General features: G+C 43.2%; 1 protein-coding gene across 2 annotated transcripts in view; it reads left to right on the forward strand.

Annotated features, from left to right (window-relative positions):
- The first annotated feature begins 4,328 nt into the window (after positions 1-4,328).
- LOC126210596 (glutamic acid-rich protein-like) overlaps positions 4,329-22,238 on the forward strand; it is a 58,636-nt gene continuing 40,726 nt past the window's right edge. The window contains exon 1 of one of the 2 annotated variants that reach the window (XM_049939865.1): positions 4,329-4,409. The gene's annotated coding sequence lies outside the window, so the exon portion shown is untranslated. Of the gene's footprint in view, positions 4,495-22,238 lie in introns of both variants that reach the window. The other variant, XM_049939864.1, reaches the window with a different exon arrangement.

The raw sequence follows: 22,238 nt of genomic DNA on the forward strand, positions 1-22,238 counted from the left end.
ATATTAACATAAAAATCCAAATATCTCTTGCACATTGTGCAGCTGTAGATGAAAATGGAACAATAAATCAATTCAAGAATAAAAGGGTTCTAAACATTGACTCATGAACTGTGTATAGTCTTCATTCCAAGTCTGAACATTGAAGGCTCCTGCAAAGTGTATAACAGTCACTGCTCAATCCCTATCTTGATGTGTTGGTAATAGTCCAGTGACAATATTTCTTCTTTCCGAGATGTCTGGCTTCATGATTGGCACACACATTGTTTCCCGTTTCCTTTTGGTGGCCACAAACCTTTTCTGAGGCAAATTGAGAAACTGTTTGATGAAAGGGCAGGTAATTTAGTTGATGTAGATTGCATAGCTTGAAGAGTGGGTATCAGAGAGGACAGACATTTGCTGATGACTTCACATACCTCTTCAGATGTGGCTTCATTTGAACATAGATTAAACTGTTGCAAAAGCTTTTCTCACTTGTGTTTCTGGCTTTTAAAGTGTCTCGACATGACAGGGTTTTGCAGCTCCTTTACTATGATGTCCTGATTATTGCAACTACCTGGCTCACAGACAATCAAGTCACGACATGACAGGGTTTTGCAGCTCCTTTACTATGATGTCCTGATTATTGCAACTACCTGGCTCACAGACAATCAAGTCAGTGTCTGAGGACTCAGGTTTGCTATCAACTTTTTCAGCTGTAAATGTGCAAACTAAATGAATATGGAATCCTTTGAAACTCGGGAAATCTTAGCTTACCGTACTATACCTGTTTCTGAGATTATTATTGCTAGTGAGGGTTCCTACCTACTTCCGCACGGGAGTTTGTCTTTGTCTTGTCGTAGACGTTGTAAGATAAATTCTGATTCTAGCGTTCACTTATGGGTGAAGGCTAGTGGCCCTTCTTCTTTGGAAGATTGTCGCATTGTTGGTGATTGTACTTTATATAATCATTGAAAGCAGTTCTCAACAAACAGCCCTTTTAAGGGCCACAAATACTACACATTGATCTTGCCAAAAGCCGAGAAGCGATTCTTCTTGGTGTTTTAGCTCTCTGGGGCACTCTGGGATGCTCTCTGGGCCTCTCTGTGATGCTCTCTGGGCTGCTCAATAGATGTCGAGCACAGTCTCTGATTGGTTGTTTTGTTTTTGGCGCGCGATTCAAATCCTGGCAACACGCTGATGATAGATGCCGTTGCCTTATGGTTGATAATTTGGTGGTCAGTTTTCCAGTTTTCCTTTATTCAAATGAATCAACCTATCACCCAACTTGTCTCGCAAGTAGTGCGTAAGTGCGTGGATGTCCACATCCAGTCACTTGGGCTTTCTTCCCATCAAATGTGTGTATTTGATCACACCATGCATTCTTTCTCAGTGCATGTTTGTGTTTGGAGTGTTGTGCTGTTGGTAACAATATGCCGAATTTGCAGATGTGGCCTTGTAGGTTTTTTTCAAAATACATCCCAAATTCCGAAAGGTCCGGTTCTGTTTACATGCAGTGTATAGCCTCTTCTAAAATTCCCTGAAAACTTTCTCGGTTGTTGTGCTCCATTAATATTCTACTTAGCTAATACACTTGCAATTGATTTTCTTGTCCCTTTACCCTACACAGATAGGGTCAACATGCCATGAACAGAACAATCTGTGCTTGGGTAGAGTCATTATTTTGCACCAGGCATTGAAAAATACGTCTGCCATGTAAGACATCAACACATTTATATGTACTGGGACTTGAGTGTGTTTCTTATGACACTTAAAAAAACTTCCATAAATGGAAGATCTCCTCTATTAGAAAACATGAACGAACATGGAAATCCCTGCCAGAATTTGTCTAACACCAATAAAGTTGTCTGTTCGAACCCATAGTCATTTAAACCATGGGTGCTGTCCATACAAACACAGTTACCTCCAAATTTCACCAACATATCTTTTTGAGCTTCGTTCATTATTATTAAAATGAAATCTTCATTTTTCCGATTGTATTCTTGTGATGCAACACCTTGTGGTTTGTAGTACTGGACAACAGCCCTGTTTCCTTCATCTCCCTCACCCACGATTCCGCACTAGTACAATCGTTTTTATGTCTTATAGCCTCAGCCTTCAGGTTGTAACTTTGTGCTATATTGTGGATATCTTTTCTTGACAGCAAGTTATGACGCTGCAAACCACTATCTTGAATCGGGAGTCGAGAATGTGATCAAACGGAATTTTCATAGCAATTTTATTTGCTATTTCCTCTCTTTCAAATTTCGTAAGCCTCAACCGGCCCATCTCCTGCTGATGACCCACATGTGTACTACAAAAGATAACTTTCATTTGGGCTGATTGATAAAGTTTCACATCCATTCTAGATGGGCAGTGACCACCAGTTTTATTACTGCCCATTAGTTTTAAGTGACACTCATTGCTTCCACGGGGTTTGTAATCTCCACCTTGGTGGCACTTAAAATATAACTTACTGCTTCCATCCGCACTTTTTATTACATTGTCCTCATGCATGTACAAATTCACTCACAGTATCTTTTTGTAATTCACGTTTCCATTCATAAAATTTACTTTGATCACAAAATTCATGATTTTCTTCACGGATAACTAGACCATAGAGCAATGAATAATGCTGAAGCTTTCCGTTTCTATTTGAGCTGCCAAAGTCACATAAAGCACACAGTACTAATATGTACAGCATTCTCATGGCGCTTTCGAGAATGTGCTCTGGGAGTGGAATACTCGCACAAAACACACTTGCAGCGGATGTGGCGATATAAGTTTCTGTTGTTGCTATATGTTGCAATGCACAAATTGCAATTGTATTGCTCCATATTTCTAATGAGAACCGGACCAAACAATAACAACACGGTAACAACAACAAAAACAGCGAAGTAATGAACAGTACACACAAGACTCAGCCGAAAGTAACAGCGACTGCCAAGTGTAAACTGTCAAGCTTTCACCACTGCGCTTTCACCGTCTGCCACCATAAAGGCTAATAGGCTATGGTAGTATGGTAACTGCACCAGTGGAAGCGGCGGAATAATAATCTTTGGCGCAATCTCTGGCGCTGTGACTCATGTAGCCACCTTTCAATGTGAAATATTTTTAAAACCATGCAAACTGTTTTATAGTGCATATCACAGTAGACTGTGGTGCATATTCGGTAGTAGTGGTCTAGGCAATTTTCTTCTTAAAGGTGTTTCGAATTCAGAAATTGGTAATAAAATGCAAACTATTTTGTTAGAGTTCAGGATTATTGAGAAAACTACTTTAGCACAATACTACAGGGAGAATTAAGAATAAAAACTGCTGTGCAGTCTGATTGTCATTACTGTTTTTGCTGATAAATAAAAACCAAATGAAATTTGTCATTTGTTAATGACAATTAGTCAAAAAAATAAAGCAAACTGTCAAAGCACGGTGAGAACCATAACAAAGTAATGTCAGTGTGTTTGTTTGATACGATTGGTAAACTTATGAAGGCTACGTCATAGAAATGAGATATTTAAATTGCACATACATCAGTCGAGACAGTCTATATCGTATTTTTCAAATCAATAAATTTATTATTTCATCAGTTTCGATTTTAATGAAATTTGGTATAAATTTCACATGTGTGGAGCCTAAGATTTGGTATGAGAGTAGAAGAACGTTGTGACAACATCATTCTTTACGTAATATTCTGCGATAGCAACATCCGAGGCGCTCGGCATTAAAAGTTAGAGAGAATGATGTTGAAATGTAATCTGTACTAGTGATTTGAGGGTTAAATAAGAAGATGTATTCCTTAGCTCTTCAGCTGAGTTTCACTCTCCTAAAATAAAGAAAAAAAAGTAACGATCATTTGTAAGTATTGTTAACTTTCCCGACACAGAGTGGATATCAGGACACATGTCACAAGGCCGTGTCGTAAATGACACATAGCTAAAAAAAATAAAAAATAAAAACTTTTTCCTCGTATAGATGAGCTTGTAGGTTCATAAGGTTTACATGCGGTATATAACACACACTAACGCTGTTTCCTCTACGAATGAAAACACACAAGACGTGTCGGATCTCACACCGCCTTGTGATAGGAGGGTTAATTTTATGGAAATTTTGATTATGAAGGTTGCAACCTGAGCAATTTGGCGATGTAAGCTTTATTACTGTCAGATGTTGCGGAGCAGAAATTTCAACTATATTTTTACATTTTTCAAACTAAAGAATAATAAAAAAAGCGAAAGTGCAAAGAAGCCTTCTGTAAGCTTTCACTATATCATGAAGAAAAGCTACGAGCGGGAGACTCGAAAGTGTCCGATCAGCACCAAGATTTGCTGTCCCTAGACACAAGTGTGGAATGTCTGGTTACCGGCAAATGAACGTCTTTGTCGGTATTGGTACTTTCAAATGATGTTTAGGTGCGGAAAACTAGTTATGATTTAGTGAGTGGTAATAAATTCATAATATAGTCAATAAACTAATCTGTAACTCACAACTGCATGAATTAAGGCACTTATCAAGAAAAACGTAAGCTCATTCATTTGAAAATAATGTTTATGGTGCTAGAGTTAAGTATTTTGTAATGTAATGTAATGTAGAGAAGATTCTTCTTGAAGTCGTTTGCCGTATATTAAATGTAACAGATCAACGAAGGCCATAAGCACATTAGAGTAGACAAACCAGTACGTAATAACAGAACAGCAGTAGAACAAATGAATGATAGCTCCTTTAGTGTGTTTTGTCAAAATTTTCGAAGACTGCTATTCACACTTCTAAAATTTCGCACAATCCTTTTCATTATACCTTTAAGTTACCCTACGTACTTATATTCGCGCAAGTGGTTTTGTAATATTTACGTGTGTTACCACACCTGTCACAAACATCATGTAAGCAATAGCTGCTGAGAGAATTTAGAGGCACGTTGCTAATAAAGTCTGTTTGGACTATATATGTATTGTGTTGCGGAAAAGTGCGATACTATACAGTGAAAATCATCTGAAGTAAGCTTTTTTTTAAAAAAAGCTATATTCCAAGGAGACTGTCTCTGGGATGTAGAAAGAAATTGGAGTGTACATGGAAATTTATGTGCAGTACAGGAAATCACATTACTGTATTCCAGCTGTAATTCTAATCGTACACTACTCTAAATCATTAAATTTAGAATTTCTGTGAAGATCCTCTGAAATCTGATTTGGGAGAAGCGAGTTTCATATTCTGGCTATCCTCACATGAGGTTCTATGATTTTCCCTTGTTGCTAATATTTCTGCTAAGGCCATGGCCGATTTCCTGCCCCATCCACACTTAATCCTGTGTATATGTTCCATATGTGTATTTTTTAGCTGCCAGAGGTTGAGGTTGAGGTTTGTGTGTGTGTGTGTGTGTGTGTGTGTGTGTGTGTGTGTGTGTGTGTGTGTGTGTGTGTGTGTCATAATATTGTACCATTCCATCATGTTTGAATTAATTTCTGTACTGTTCTTAGAAGCCCAGCTCCACAATGATTTCCATCTTCATTTTATTACCAATATACCATGACCCCTCATGTACTGGACATCCTGTTACTAGGATATCTGCAATCTGCAAGGCTCATATCCCCTTTGTGTTTTTTTGATAAATTATGATGTCTGCTACTTCACTGTGTGTGTGTGTTCAGAAAGTTCCATTCAGTAGAATTCACAGCTATAATTATCAAGCAAACTGGAGACTATGTAAGATAATAATACCAAACTGCAGATAGCCTGTGACTGAAAGAGGTGGTGCAGTGTTTGATACCGAGATTTCATTTAGGAGGATGGAAATTAAAATCTCTGCTTGGAGAAATCTGGATTGAGGTTCTCCACAGTTTCCCTCAATCATGATTGGTTAAAGTTAGGATGTTTCCACTAAATAGGATGTGGCTAATTTCATTTCCCAGCCACTCCTAATCTACTTGTCTCAATTTATAATGAACTCACCACCAATGAAACATGAAACCTTATTCGTCCTTCCTTATCAGCAAAGAGCATCGGATAGTTCCAGTTTTGGTGCTCAAAATAATAAGCCACAAGTCTTCCCTCTCATTAGTTACACAAAGCTATCCTCTCATTGACTATGCAGAACCCACACATTGCCAATGTATCTATCGTAGGGAAAAAGAGCTGACTGCCACTGCCCTGTTGTAGACTTTGTTCAAAAAGTCTTATGAAAAACTTCAAAGAAATTAATTTCGTAGGGAAAACTACATTGGAAGTGCTTGAGGCTCGATAACGGTGAATCACTTAAGTAATTTTATGAGACGTGAAGATTAAAATAATTTTGTAAATCAGATGATGGATATGAGAGATATGTTTATTGTGTTTTAAGCTACAGTAAACATTAAGGTATTTTTGTGACATGAGGAGAACATTTTTACTTACTGCATGTAGTGAAAAACAGTATTAAATACAAGGAATACATATAATTTTGTGCCATGTCATTGTACATCACCAAACTCTCAGCACCAACGTTTAGCTTCACTGAGAACTATTCACATTGCTCTCGGTGTAATCTAAGATACGACCATCAATTAATTCAGGTTCATCTGTCTGCTCTGTGGCTTCATACTGAGTCAGGGGTAAATAATATCCATGATGAACTGCAAGTCTGTAGATCTATGGATTAGGCTGTATAGAACAGAACAATGATTTTTTGGTGTTAAGGTCGTAATCGATGATTACTGTGTAGGATGACCACCATTCTTGAAATTAATTTCACGTAATTCTCTACAAACAGTGTGTTTCAGAAAAATTTGAACACTCTGGTTTGTGAAAAGTTAATAGGTTGTTCATCTGTTAACTATCTTTCTTTCTGTTGTGTTAGGAGCTAACTCTGCCTCCTTACTGGGAAATAAAATACTAATAGCATGAACCTACAAAACTTCACTGAACAGTACAGCAATTTAGCAGCAATGTAATGGCGAGCCACAGTAAAACGTATAGTAGACACCTAGTGATGCCATCACAAGAAAAACAATCGTTTATGGTTAATGAACTCCAGATAAATATCTAAGAATTTGTCCCATAGTTTATTGTTCCATTAGATAATACTATTATTTAATGTACTGTGCTGTCATGATAAGCCATAATAGCCTTAATTGCATTTTGTTGTTGCTTTACCTCTGATGATGATGGGTTCCCATATCAGCTTCACAATGCATATTTTCATATAAATGACTCCTGTGCAAGATGCCATTTTGCATACTAAAGCTCAAAAATGATGTGTTGTTTCTTGGTGCAATACAAAACAACAGTGTGTGTGTGCGTGTTGCCACCATGTAATTTCTTCAAATAATACTCCACCAGTGGCTTGCCATCCTCCATTAGATACGAAAAGTGTATAAATCTCAATATTTCTCAGTGTGTGGCTTACCATTGTGTAGCCATGAGTGCCTCATTTATCCATCAGCACCATAGATTCGTGCCCAGATACACAAAGAAGACAAAATGATGCTAAATGCGACTCACACAATCAGAGACGTAGTCATTATTTCAATGCTCCATCTATAAATAGAACGAGAAGAAACTGTAGGCTAACACATTGTATGGCACAATAAAAAGTCCATTTTACCACATGTGTAATGGCGATCAAGAATGAAACATTAACTATTTATTCAAACAGCGTGATCTACATGGCTGAATGGGTCTGTTTATTAACTCCATCTACGTCTATGTGATTACTCTGAAAATCACACTTAAATGCCTGACAGAGGGTTCATCAAACCACCTTCACAATAATTCTCTATTATTTCACTCTCAAACAGCATGCAGAAAAAATGAACACCTATGTCTCTCTGTGCGAGTTATGGTTTGCCTTATTTTGTCGATTTCTGTTATTTCATTATGATGATCATTTCTCCCTGTGTAGGTCAGGATCAACAAAATATTTTCACATATGGAGGAGAAAGTTGGCAGTTGAAATTTCGTGAGAACACCTATCACAATGAGAATCACCTTTGTTTTAATTCCCCCTGTGGGTCCGGGGTAAGAATAGGGCCGAGGTATTCCTGCCTGTCGTAAGAGGCGACTAAAAGGAGTTTCAACCGTTTCGGCCTTCCATGTGATGGTCCCCCTTGGGGTTTGACCTCCATTTTTCAAAATTCTACAGAAGTACGAGCCTTTTGGGGAAGGACGCCTTACGTGGTGTCTCACTGGTCCTCAGTGCACTAAGACCTTGGCACTCAGCATTGTAACGGCGTTGTAACCACACACACTATTCCTCAAATTGGGCCTAAACGCCTGATGGGTTGCACAAGTTATGCCCATAGTGCGTCCCCATCTGCACCTACGATCATGATGGACTTTCCATGGCACCCGAAATCCAGCACGATAGCCAGCCCGTTGTGGTGGGGTCGTCATGTACCCTCTATGTTGTAGCCCCCTGACAACACAGGGATCGTACTGCCGATACTTGAGCTGCACCCTCCCCACGTCGGCCAAGGAGTAGATGCTCGTCTCCTTGGGGCATCAGGACTCCCGGCAACGGTCATCATGTCAGGTGGCCCTTGCTGAGGCTGGGTGGCGCCCGTGGGGAGAGCCCCTGGTCGGAGTGGGTGGTATCAGGGCAGACGTTTCGCAGATGAAACATCAACATGTATCGGGTCACTCTGCGGCCGAGTCTTTTTAAAAGACTCTGGTTCTGGTTCTCCTGCCCTTTCCCCCTTGGCCACTCCCTGGGAGGAAGGACAGGCCCGCCGGCTTGGGGTGAAGTACTTCCCCCGCTATTTAGTCTGTTCTCGGACTGATGAGGGGACGTTCGCCACCTCCAAGCCCATGTTCTTTGTCCAGCACATCGAGGACATCTTCGGGGAAATCGAGGCTCTCAGTTAAATGCGTTCGGGGTCCGTTCTTATAAAGACCACCTCCGCCACTCAGTCGGTGGCGCTCCAGGCGTGCGACAGACTAGGGGACATCCCAGTGTCCATTGTCCCGCATCTGGCACTGAATATGACGCAGGGGGTTATTTTTCATCAGGACCTCCTGCTGCAATCTGATGAGGAGTTCAGGGCCAACCTGGAGCGCCGAGGCGTGCATTTCGTCCGGCAAGTCCAGCGCGGCCCCAAAGACCGTCGCATCGACACCGGGGCCTTTATCCTCGCCTTCTAGGGGGACGTTCTCCCGGAGAAGGTAAAGGTGATGTGCTACCGGTGCAACGTGCGACCTTACGTCCCGCCTCCTATGCGCTGCTTTCGGTGTTTGTGCTTTGGGCACATGTCGTCACGGTGTGAGGCTGAGCCCCTTTGTGGCGATTGTGGACGTCCTCTTCGTGAGGAACATACATGCACCCCACCATCTCGGTGCGTCAGTTGTCCTCGCATCCACTCGCCTAGATCTTTAGACTGCCCCGCGTATCAGATGGAGAAGAAGATTCAAGAAATAAAAACTTTGGGTCACCTCTCTTATTCTGAGGCCAGGAAGAAGTATGACCGCCTCCTTCCCGTGACGTTGACAACTTCATTTGCCTCAGTCGTGTCCACTCCTTCCACAGTATCCTCACCCCTATCCTGTCCCCCCTCCTCCTCCTCACCCCATCCGGGGTCTATGCCTCCGCCTCCCAAATCCCTCCCTTCCAAATCCTCCTCCCTCGCGGCCCCTGCCCCCTCTGCCCCAGGGGCCACCCTTCCTCCTCCTCCCCCTCCGCTGCCTGAGAAGCGATCCTCTTCTCAGGCGTCCATCGGGGAAATGTTCCGGACCCCGGCTTCCAAGGTCCGGCGTTCCAACACGGACCCCGCGTGTGAGGACCTTTTCGGGTCCAGCCCACCATCCCCGTGCCTCATCGGACTTTCAAGAAGGCCTCCAAGAAGAAATCTTTATCCCCCTCTCCACCCCGGCATGTTTCGTCTGACGCTCCATCCGTGAGTCTCTGCTCCCGGCTGTCCTCAGTTTCGCCGGGACGCTCTGCTGCCAGGCGCTCAGCTGGCCTCTCGTCGGCGAATGATGCTGCCCCTCCTACGCAACCCGGGAAAGCGGCCGCCACTGGTGACGACTCGATGGAACAGGATCCGCCTCCCGCCGGTTGTAGCGTTGTTCCCTCGACACCTGGCCCTCCGCGGCCGTCGAGGTGACCAGCTCTTCACCCGTTTCGTTCCTCCTCTTTTCTGACTAGCGATGGCCTTGTTACATTGGAACATAAGAGGTATTCGATCTAATCGGGAGGAATTGCAACTGCTCCTCCGCCTGCATTGTCCGCTCGTCCTTGGTCTCCAGGAAACCAAGTTGCGCCCAACTGACCGTATTGCTTTTAGCCACTATAGCTTGGAGCGGTCTGACCTCCCCCCTGTGGACGGTATTCCAGCTCATGGTGGGGTCATGTTGCTCCTTCGGGACGATGTCTATTACCGTCCCCTCCCATTGACCACCCCACTCTAAGCAATAGCTGTCCGTATTACTCTTTCTGCCTTTACTTTTTCCGTTTGTACCGTCTACACTCCATCGTCATCCGCAGTTAGTCGGGCTGACATGATGCACCTGATTGTTCAGCTTCCTCCGCCGTTTTTATTGTTTGGTGACTTCAATGCCCATCAACCCCTTTGGGGCTCTCCTGCATCCTGTCAGAGAGGCTCCCTCTTGGCGGATGTCTTCAACCATTTCAATCTTGTCTGCCTCAATACTGGCGCCCCGACTTTCCTCTCAGACTCTACTCATACCTACTCCCACTTGGACCTCTCGATCTGTTCTACCACTCTTGCCCGTCGGTTCGAGTGGTATGTCCTTTCTGACACCTATTCGAGCGACCACTTCCCCTGTGTCGTTAGTCTCCTGCACCACACCCCATCCCCACGTCCTTCGAGCTGGAACATACCAAAAGCTGACTGGGGACTTTACTCCTGCCTGGCGACCTTTCCAGACCACGATTTTCTCGGTTGTGACAGTCAGGTCGAATACTTCACGGCTGTTATCATCAATGCTGCCGAATGTTCCATTCCTCGTACAGCCTCTTCTTCACGTCGCGTTTCCGTCCCCTGGTGGAATGAGGCTTGTCGAGACGCTATCCATGCTCGACGACGTGCTTTACGCACCTTTCGCCGCCATCCTACGTTGGCGAATTGTATTGGATACAAACGACTCCGAGCGCAATGCTGTAGAGTCATCAAAGACAGCAAAACAGCTTGTTGGGCCTCTTTCACCAGCTCCTTTAACTGTTTTACTCCCTCTTCTGTCGTCTGGGGTGGCCTGCGCCGGCTGTCGGGCATTAAGGCCCACTCCTCGGTACCTGGCCTGACTTTAGGTGATGAGGTCCTTGTTGATCCTGTGGATATCTCCAATGCCTTCGGCCGCTTTTTCGCGGAGGTTTCAAGCTCTGCCCATTACCACCCTGCCTTCCTTCCCAGGAAAGAGGCAGAAGAGGCTCGGCGACCTTCCTTCCACTCGCTGAATCTGGAAACTTATAATGCCCCCTTTACTATGTGGGAACTCGAACGTGCAATTGAACTGTCCCGGTCCTCTGCTCCGGGGCCAGATGCCATTCACATTCAGATGCTGGCACACCTTTCTCCGGCAGGCAAAAGCTTCCTTCTTCGTACCTACAATCGCGTCTGGACCGAAGGTCAAGTCCCCATGCGTTGGCGTGACGCCGTCGTTGTTCCTATACCCAAACCCGGGAAGGATAGACACCTTCCTTCTAGTTACCGCCCCATTTCTCTTACAAGCTGTGTCTGTAAAGTGATGGAGCGCATGGTTAACGCTCGGTTAGTTTGGATTCTTGAATCTCGAGGCTATTTACCAATGTTCAATGCGGCTTTCGTCGCCGCCGCTCCGCTGTTGACCACCTTGTGACCTTGTCGACATTCATCATGAACAACTTTTTGCGAAAGCGCCAAACGGTCGCAGTGTTCTTCGATTTGGAGAAGGCTTATGATACCTGTTGGAGAGGAGGTATCCTCCGCACTATGCACAGGTGGGGTCTACGCGGTCGCCTGCCCCTTTTTATTGATTCCTTTTTAACAGATCGACAGTTTAGGGTACGTGTGGGTTCCGTATTGTCCGACGTCTTCCTCCAGGAGAACGGAGTGCCTCAGGGCTCCGTCTTGAGCGTAGCCCTCTTTGCCATATCGATCAATCCAATTATGGATTGCATTCCACTTAATGTCTCAGGCTCTCTTTTTGTCGATGACTTCGCGATCTACTGCAGTGCCCAGCGAACATGCCTCCTGGAGTGCTGCCTTCAGCGTTGTCTAGACAGCCTATACTCATGGAGTGTGGCAAATGGCTTCCGGTTCTCTGAAGAGAAGACGGTTTGCATCAACTTTTGGCGATATAAAGCGTTCCTTCCACCATCCTTACATCTCGGTCCCGTTGTTCTCCCATTTGTGGAAACAACTAAGTTTCTAGGGCTCACACTGGACAGGAAACTTTGTTGGTCTCCGCACGTCTCTTATTTGGCTGCCCGTTGTATACGTTCCCTTAATGTCCTCCGAGTTCTTAGTGGTTCATCTTGGGGAGCGGATCGCACTGTCCTGCTTCGCTTGTATCGGTCCATAGTCCGATCAAAGCTGGATTATGGGAGCCTCGTCTGCTCGGCCATCCCTCTTACACCGTCTCAACTCCATCCACCATAGGGCGTTACGTCTTGCGACCAGAGCTTTCTACACTAGTCCCGTCGAGAGTCTACCATTGACCTCCTGGCGCTACGTACTGCTTTGTCGGTATGCCTGCCGGCTGTTGTCAATGCCCGACCACCCCTCTTATCAGTCCTTCTTCGCCGATTCTCTCGACCGTCAGTATGGGTTGTATGTGTCTGCCCTGCTGCCCCCTGGAGTCCGCTTTCGTCGCCTGCTTCGACAATTGGATTTCGCCCTCCCTACCACCTTCAGAGAGGGTGAGAGCCCGACACCACCTTGGCTCCAGGCTCCGGTTCATGTTTATCTCAACCTCAGCTCGCTCCCGAAGGAGGTTACTCCGGCTGCAGTGTATTGCTCACGGTTTGTCGAACTTCGTGCGTGACTTGCCAGTCACACCTTTATTTGCACTGATGGCTCCAAAACTGATGATGGTGTCGGCTGTGCCTTTGTCGTCGGGACCGTCACCTTTAAATACCGGCTCCTCGACCACTGTTCCAGCTTTATGGCCGAGCTTTTTGCTCTCCATCAGGCCGTTCAGTATGCCCGCCGCCACCGCCATTCATCGTATGTACTCTGCTCTGATTCACTCAGTGCTCTTCAGAGCCTTGGAACTCCATATCCGGTCCATCCCTTGGTGCAACGGATCCAGCAGTCCCTCCATTCTTTCACTGAGGGTGGCTCTCCTGTCAGCTTTCTGTGGGTTCCCGGCCATGTAGGAGTGCCTGGGAATGAGGCTGCTGATGCTGCAGCCAAGGCTGCAGTCCTCCTGCCTCGGCCAGCCTCCCATTGTGTCCCGTCATCTGACGTTAGTGGGATTGTTTGTAAGAGGCTTGTGTCCTTGTGGTGGGATACTTGGTCCTCACTTCAAGGAAACAAGCTCCGGGCAGTAAAACCGTTCCCAACTGCTTGGACAACCTCCTCCCGACCATCTCGGCGAGAAGAGGTCCTTCTGACCAGGTTGCGGATTGGGCATTGCCGGTTTAGCCACCGCTACCTGCTCTCCGGTGACCCAGCCCCGCAGTGCCCTTGTGGTCATGCATTAACAGTGCGCCATGTTTTATTGTCGTGTCCCCGTTTTAGTCAATCTCGTGTTGTCCTGTCTCTGCCATCTACTTTACAGGATATTTTAGCGGATGACGCTCGAGCAGCTGCTCGTGTTCTTCGTTTCATTACTTTGACTGGATTGTCCAAAGACATCTAACTCTTTCACTTATTATATCTGCATCTTTATAAGAACTTTCTTGTGTCTCCCCCCCCCCCCTCGAGTTTTACTAGATTCTATGTGCTCTAACAATTGTGACTGGGCGCTAATGACCTCAGTAGTTGAACGCCCTTAAACCCCAAACAAAAAAAAAAACCTTTGTTTTAATGATGTTCATCCCAAATCCTGCATCATGTCCGTGACACTCTCTCCCCTATTTCTCGATAACACAAAATGTGCTGCTCTTCTTTGAGCTTTCTCAATTTACTCCTTTAATTCTGTCTGGTAAAGATCCCACAATGTGCAACAGTACTCTGGAAGAGAATGGAAAAAGCATAGTGTAGGCAGTCTCTCTATTAGATCTGTTGTGTTTTGCCAATAAATCACAGGCTTTTGTTCGCCTTTGCCACAACATTTTGCAAGTGTTCTTTTCAATGTAAGTTGTTTGTAATTGTAATTCCTAGGTATTTAATTTATGGCCTTTAGCTTTGACTGATTTATCATGTAGGCCCTAACTGAAATTTAACGGATTCCTTTTAGCACTTATGTGGATGACATCACACTTTTCATTATTTAGAGTCAGTTGCCAATTTTTGCACCATACAAATATCTTTTCTAAATAGTTTTACAATTTGCTTTGATCTGATTACATTACAAGATGATAAATGTGAACATCATCTGCAAATAACCAAAGACGGCTTCTCAGATTGTCTCCTAAATCATTTATATAGATAAGGAACAGCAGAGGGCCTATAACACTACCTTGGAGAATTCCAGAGATCACTTCTGTTTTACTCGATGACTTTCTTTCAGTTACTATGAACTGTGGCCCATCTGACAGGAAATCATGAATCCAGTCACATAATGAGACGATATTCCATAAGCACACAATTTGGTTACAAGCCGCTTGTGAGGAAAAGTGTCAAGAGCCATCCATCTGGAAATCTAGAATCAATTATGGAAAAATTTAGGCAGGGAGTTTGAATTGTACATAGACCTGAAACTTCATTTATCAGCCATGCCAATCCACAAGATACACTGTAACAGTTGTTGTAGATATATTTTCTAACCAAGTAATATTATGCATTCTATTTTGGGAACATTATAATACCAGTCAGGATACATGTCACTGAACTGACATTGTATCATATGAGGGGTGTTCAGAAATAAGAAGTTATTCTAGAACACCATGCAAACGCTAGATGACAGTTGTGAACAGTGAGTACAGCGAAAGGACAGCACCAGTTTTTTATTAAGTAGAGAATGGATGAGATACGAGGTGAGTATCGTGGACAAAGAGGGCTGCATGGTTTTTCTGCAAGGAAGTAGTCAGAACAATAGATTCATAAATGTTTAACAGCAGTGTGTGGTCAAGAAGCTCCTGTTTATGGGGCAGATAATTGCCATCAGCACTTGAATAATGAGCAAAGTTGACATTACTGGGGCTCATTCTTGTGTCACACCCACCATTATTCACTGGGTCTTGTTCCATCTGGGTGTGCTTGATTCGATAATACAAAGGATGTGCTGTGGGCTAATGAAGAAGTCTTACAGGCAACTATCTATGAGTGGGTGCTTAGTACTCTCAAACATTGATTCCGTGACGCAATAATGAAGTTTCCAGGAAGGTGGCTGTGGTGTACTGACACCAGTTGGGAGTATGTTGAGAGATCCTGTGTTCATTGACTCATGTTCATTAATAAATAATGCACAAATAATTACTATTGTAAACCATTTAGTAGTGCCCCTGTTAGGTAAGGTTACTCGACAACATACTGATGATTAAGGTAGCAGAAAAATTTTTATTTCACACAAGTTCATTTCAGGAATGGGGTAGCACATATCAAATGGAAGACAGCCAGTCCACGACTGATTTCACCGGTGGCTTTCTTCCATCGTATACAGGAATTGAACAAAGTAAAAGAAAGAATCACAAATTAGGAGTGTCATGATCACCCAGTGGAATTTTCCTGTGATGATTTATTGTAAAGTGTGAAGGAAATGATCCATGAAGCTCGTCATATGACAATGACACTGTACCTGCCCTACATTTTTCATGTGGAACCACTTACTGCATCATTCATATGTGGTTGAATTTACAAAAATTTACAAATTTACTTTATAAAAAGTTTCCTGCTTTTCGATCATAGTTCACAAATGAAACAGAATGGGCTATCTGTGTAGCACATAATGTTGCAGTGAAGGAAATGATTTTATAACACTGATCATTTTAGGGGACGAGTCACGGGTCCACCACTACCAACCTGATTTGTAACACTCCTCTGTGGAATGAAATAAGTCCTCCTTCCCAGAAAAACTAAAATCTGACACAGTTTCATAGTCTCTTAGGCTGTGTAGTGTGTCATATTGCGAAAAATTCCAGCCTCACGAAGGGTCCCATAATGTCATAAATTCTTGTACCATTCTGTGGGAAGTGCAACAAGCTGTATGCCACAGACGACCTGGACTCCTGATAGCAGGCATGTTTCTCATGGATGACAAAGCCCATTCTCATACAGCGAGGCAGACACTGGTTTTGCTAACGTTCTGTTGGGAACTTTTGGAACAGTGCCAACTTAACCCCCAGAGTTTGGTTCTCTTATCTACTTGTTCCATAGATCATATTCCAATAAGTGTTATGATTTTGAATATGTCAACATAACATACATAGACCTCATATATTCAGTTAAAACAAAAAGAAGAAGAAGAAGAAGAAGAAGAAGAAGAAGAAGAAAGAAAATGGCTACGTGCTAGGTGTTTACAGATTTCTTATTTAAAAACTAGCTTAGTGCCTGTTGCTTCGCTCATGTAGGCTGTATGATCTGCAAAGATTTTTTTGGTTTCCTTTAATCAGATTTTTATGTCATCATCATCATCATCATTTAAGACTGGTTATGCCTTTCAGCGTTCAGTCTGGAGCATAGTCCCCCTTATAAAATTCCTCCATGATCCCCTATTCTGTGCTAACATTGATGCCTCTTCTGATGTTAAGCCTATTACTTCAAGATCGTTCTTAACCGAATCCAGGTACCTTCTCCTTGGTCTGCCCCGACTCCTCGTACCCTCTACTGCTGAACCCATGAGTCTCTTAGGTAACCTTGCTTCTCCCATGCGTGTAACATGCCCCCACCATCTAAGCCTGTTCACCCTGACTGCTACATCTATAGAGTTCATTCCCAGTTTTTCTTTGATTTCCTCATTGTGGGCACCCTCCTGCCATTGTTCCCATCTACTAGTACCTGCAATCATCCTAGCTACTTTCATATTCGTAACCTCAACCTTATTGATAAGGTAACCTGAATCCACACAGATTTCGCTCCCATACAACAAAGTTGGTCGAAAGATTGAATGGTGCACAGATAACTTAGTCTTGGTACTGACTTCCTTCCTGCAGAAGAGAGTAGATCGTAGCTGAGCGCTCACTGCATTAGCTTTGCTACACCTCGCTTCCAATTCTTTCACTATGTTGCCATCCTGTGAGAATATGCATCCTAAGTACTTGAGACTGTCCACCTGTTCTAACTTTGTTCCTCCTATTTGACACTCAATCCGTTTATATCTCTTTCCCACTGACATTACTTTCGTTTTGGAGATGATAATCTTCATACCATAGTCCTTACATTTCTGATCTAGCTCTGAAATATTAATTTGCAAACTTTCAATCGAATCTGCCATCACAACTAAGTCATCTGCATATGCGAGACTGCTTATTTTGTGTTCACATATCTTAATCTCACCCAGCCAGTCTATTGTTTTCAACATATGATCCATAAATAATATGAACAACAGTGGAGACAGGTTGCAGCCTTGTCTTACCCCTGAAACTACTCTGAACCATGAACTCAATTTACCGTCAACTCTAACTGCTGCCTGACTGTCTATGTAAAGACCTTTAATTGCTTGCAAAAGTTTGCCTCCTATTCCATAATCTCGTAGAACAGACAATAAATTCCTTCTAGGAACCCGGTCATATGCCTTTTCTAGATCTATAAAGCATAGATACAATTCCCTGTTCCACTCGTAACACTTCTCCATTATTTGCCGTAAGCTAAAGATCTGGTCCTGACAACCTCTAAGAGGCCTAAACCCACACTGATTTTCATCCAATTTGTCCTCAACTAATACTCGAACTTTCCTTTCAACAATACCTGAGAAGATTTTACCCACAACGCTGATTAAAGAGATACCTCTGTAGTTGTTACAATCTTTTCTGTTTCCATGTTTAAAGATTGGTGTGATTACTGCTTTCGTCTAGTCTGATGGAACCTGTCCCGACTCCCACGCCATTTCAATTATCCTGTGTAGCCATTTAAGACCTGACATTCCACTGTATTTGATGAGTTCTGACTTAATTTCATCCACCCCAGCCGCTTTATTGCACTGCAACATATTGACTATTTTCTCCACTTCCTAAAATGTGATCCTATTTCCATCATCATTCCTATCCCATTGTACATCGAAATCTGAATCATTACTGATCATATTTTCACCTACATTGAGCAACTCTTCGAAACATTCCCTCCATCTGCCCAAGGCATCAACAGGATTCACCAGCAGTTTTCCTGACCTGTCCATAATACTTGTCATTTCCTTCTTACCTCCCTTTCAAAGGCTGCTAATTACACTCCAGAATGGTTTTCCAGCAGCTTGACCCAAAGTCTCCAACCTGTTTCCGAAGTCTTCCCATGATTTCTTCTTGGATGCTGCAATTATCTGTTTGGCTTTGTTTCTTTCTTCAACATAACTTTCTCTGTCCACCTGAGTTCTAGTATATAGCCATTTTTGAGCCGCCAACTTTTTCCTTTTACAGGCTGCCTTGACTGCATCATTCCACCAAGCTGTTTGCTTCATCCTACCTTTACACACCACTGTTCCAAGACATTCTTTAGCCACTTCTAGTACTGTGTCCCTGTACCTTGTCCATTCCTTTTCCAATGACTGTAATTGACTACATTCAACTAACTGGTACCTTTCTGAGATCACTGTTATGTACTTGTGCCTGATTTCCTTATCCTGAAGTTTCTCCACTCTTATCCTCCTACATATGGACCTGACCTGCTGCACTTTCGGCCTCACAAGACCGATTTCACTGCAGATTAAATAGTGATCAGTGTCATCAAAGAATCCCCTGAATAAACGTGTATCCCTCACAGCCTTCCTGAATCCCTGATCTGTTATTATATAGTCAATGACAGATCTAGTTCCCCTGCCTTCCCAAGTATACCGGTGAATGTTCTTATGTTTAAAAAAGGAGTTTGTGATTACTAAGCCCATACTGGCACAGAAATCCAAGAGTTGTTTCCCGTTCCTGTTGGCCTCTATATCCTCTCCAAATTTACCCATAACCTTTTCATACCCTTCTGTTCGATTTCCAATCCTGGCATTAAAATCACCCATGAGCAGGACACTGTCCTTGTCCTTTACTCCAACAATTACGGCACTGAGTGCGTCATAAAAACTATCCATCTTATCTTGATCTGTCCCTTCACAGTGTGAATATACTGACACAATCCTAATTTTCTTGTTAGACACTGTCAAATCTATCCACATCAGTCGTTCGTTTACGTACCTTATTGCAACTACGCTGGATTCCATTTCTTTCCTGGTGTAAAGCCCTACACCCCATTGTGCTATTCCTGCTTTGAATCCTGACAGGTAAACCTTGTATTCTCCCACTTCCTCTTCTTTCTCACCCCTTACCCGAATGTCACTAACAGCTAAAACGTCCAACCCCATCTTACTTGCAGCCTCTGCCAACTCTACCTTCTTCCCAGAGTAGCCCCCATTGATATTAATAGCTCCCCATCTCGTTAACATTCGTTTGCCGAGTCGTATCTTAGGAGTCCCTGGTTTGTCAGTTAGAGGTGGGACTCCGTCACCTCCAAAGGTCTGAGGCATTTTGCTCTGATTGTTGCCAGCATCATGTTTAAAGTACCAGGGAAGTAGGTTGCTAGCCTTACTTGCCCCGGGTCCCATTGGGTTTTACCCTAACGGTTGAGGGACTAACCGGTGGATTTGGTAGTCTTTGCTGTCTGAGCACAAAAGTGACCACGACTCAGAATATGTCAGAGATGCCCAGCCTTATTCCAATGTAACTGGTATCCTGACTGTCAGGACCACTTACTTGGCCATTCATACATTGCCCGGGTTCATGAACTAGGGCATAACAACAGGAACCCACACCATGAAATTTTTATGTTGTTCACAAATTGCAACACCTTCTGAACTTTGCACGCTAATTAAGGCCATAGAAGACTGGTCTGTTCTAAATGTACTTCTAAAAAAAAAAAAAACGATTGTGGTAACTGAAGTCAAAGGCTTTTGTTAGTCATGTAATTTTTTTTCTCTTCATGATATTTCCATAGAAACGTCCATCCCATAACACATTACTACATATCTAACAGAAATGAAACACCAATTTACACAGATTTAGCTTCAAAAATTTTCTAATATAACAAAATATTTTTTAAAAAGTTTTCATCCCCTGTTTCACCACCTTAGGGGTTGAATTTCCAAAAGTGGTGGAACACACATTTTTTTAAATTTCTTACTGAGAAACCAAATACCAATTTTCGTGGTAGTAGCCTCAAAATTGACTTAATAGTGATATGTTTTCAAAAAGCTTTTCATCCACTACTTCACCCCCTTAGGAGTGGAATTTTGAACAACTCTTTCTTAAACAGTGCCTGCAGTATAAGATCCACACCCTCATTAAATTTAAGTTTCAATCCTTAGCAGTTTGCGATGGGCGATGATGAGACAGTGAACCAGTCTCGCTCCGTTTCACCCACACGGGGGTTGAAATTCCAAGAATCTGTGGAACACATATTTTCTCATTTCCAACTGAGAAGCCAAATACTGATTTTCAGAGATTTAGCTTTAAAATACCTACATAATGGAATGTTTTCGCAAAACATTTCATTCTCCATTTCACCTCCTTGGGAGTAGAATTTTCAAAAACAGTGAAATTGGTATTTTTTATTTCTAACAGAGAAGCCAAATTCAAATGTTCATAAATTCAATCTCAAAAGTGCGTGTATAATGAAATATTTCCATAAAAGCTTTCATCATCTATTTCACCACAATAGGGGTTGAATTTCCAAAAACAGTGAAATATGTATTTTTTTGTGTCTGACTGAGAAGCCAAATTCAGATTTTCATAGATTTAGCATTGCTTTCGTAGTGAAATATTTTTTAAAACATTTTATCCCCTATTTCAACCCCTCAGGGGTCAAAATTTCTGAAAACACTGAAACACTTTTTGTTTTATTTGTAACAGATGTCATATACCAATTTTCATAGAAGCAGCTTTAAAAATACATCAGTAGTTCATAAATAATGATTTGCATTAAAAAAAGATCTATTATTATTATATTAAAGGAGCAAAAAAAGGAGAGGAGTGGGGAAAGACAGGCAGGTGCATTGGCAGAGGACTGCAAATAAACTGGGTGGGAGATATGACAGCGGGGGTGGAAACAGTTGGGTGCATGGTGTGGGGACAATATGTTACTGTAGGTTGAGGCCAGGATAATTACAGAAATAGAGAATGTGTTGTGAGGATAACTCCCATCTGCACAGTTCAGAAAAATTGTTGGTGGCGGGAAGGGTCCAGATGGCTCGGGTAGAAGCAGCCATTGAAATAAATTATGTCCAGATGCATGTTGCGCCACAGGGTCATCTACTTTGCTCGTGGCCAAAGTTTGGTGGTGGCCACTCATCCTGGTGGACATCTGGTTGGTAGTCATACCAACATAAAAAGCTGTGAAAAAGCTGTGCAGTGATTGCAGCTGAGCTGGTAAATGACATGCCTGCTTCCACAGGTGTCCCAGCCCCTGACTGGGTAGATTAAACCTGTGACAGGGTGGAATAGGAAATGCTGAATGGTTGGATTGGGCAGGCTTTGCATCTGGGTCTTCCACAGGAATATGATTCTTGCGGCAAGGGGTTGGTATTGGGAGAGGCACAGGGATGATTGGGATGTTGTTTGTGCTTGGGTGGCTGATTCCACACCACTGTAGGAGAGGTGGGAAGTCTCAGATAGAATGTCCCTCATTTCAGATCATGATGATAGGTAATCAGAGTCCTGGTGAAGGATGTGGTTCAATTGTCAAGTCTGGGGTGACAAGGGGACACTGCTTTGTGGCTTTTTCTTGGGGGTGGTGGGAGGATTGGGGGTGTGAGGAGAAATGGCATGGGAGATCTGTTTGCAGGCTAGATCTTGGGCATAGTGCCTCTCTGTAAAGGCCTTTTTGCCAAGGCCCACAGCATTCTGAGCAAGGGAGTTTTTGTCTCTGCAGATATGAAATGTCCAGGTGGCTAGGCTGTAGAAAAGGGATTTTTAGAAGTTAAAAAGATGGTAGATGATAGCTGTCAAAGTGCAGGCACTGGTGGTGGTTGGTGGGTTTAATGTGGACAGAGGTGTGGATGGAGCTATCAAAGAGGAGGAGGTCAACATCTAGGATATGCTGGGTTTAGGAGGACCACGTGAAGCAGATGGG

This window comes from Schistocerca nitens, chromosome 10 (assembly GCF_023898315.1).
Source record: "Schistocerca nitens isolate TAMUIC-IGC-003100 chromosome 10, iqSchNite1.1, whole genome shotgun sequence".
Lineage (NCBI taxonomy): Eukaryota > Metazoa > Arthropoda > Insecta > Orthoptera > Acrididae > Schistocerca > Schistocerca nitens.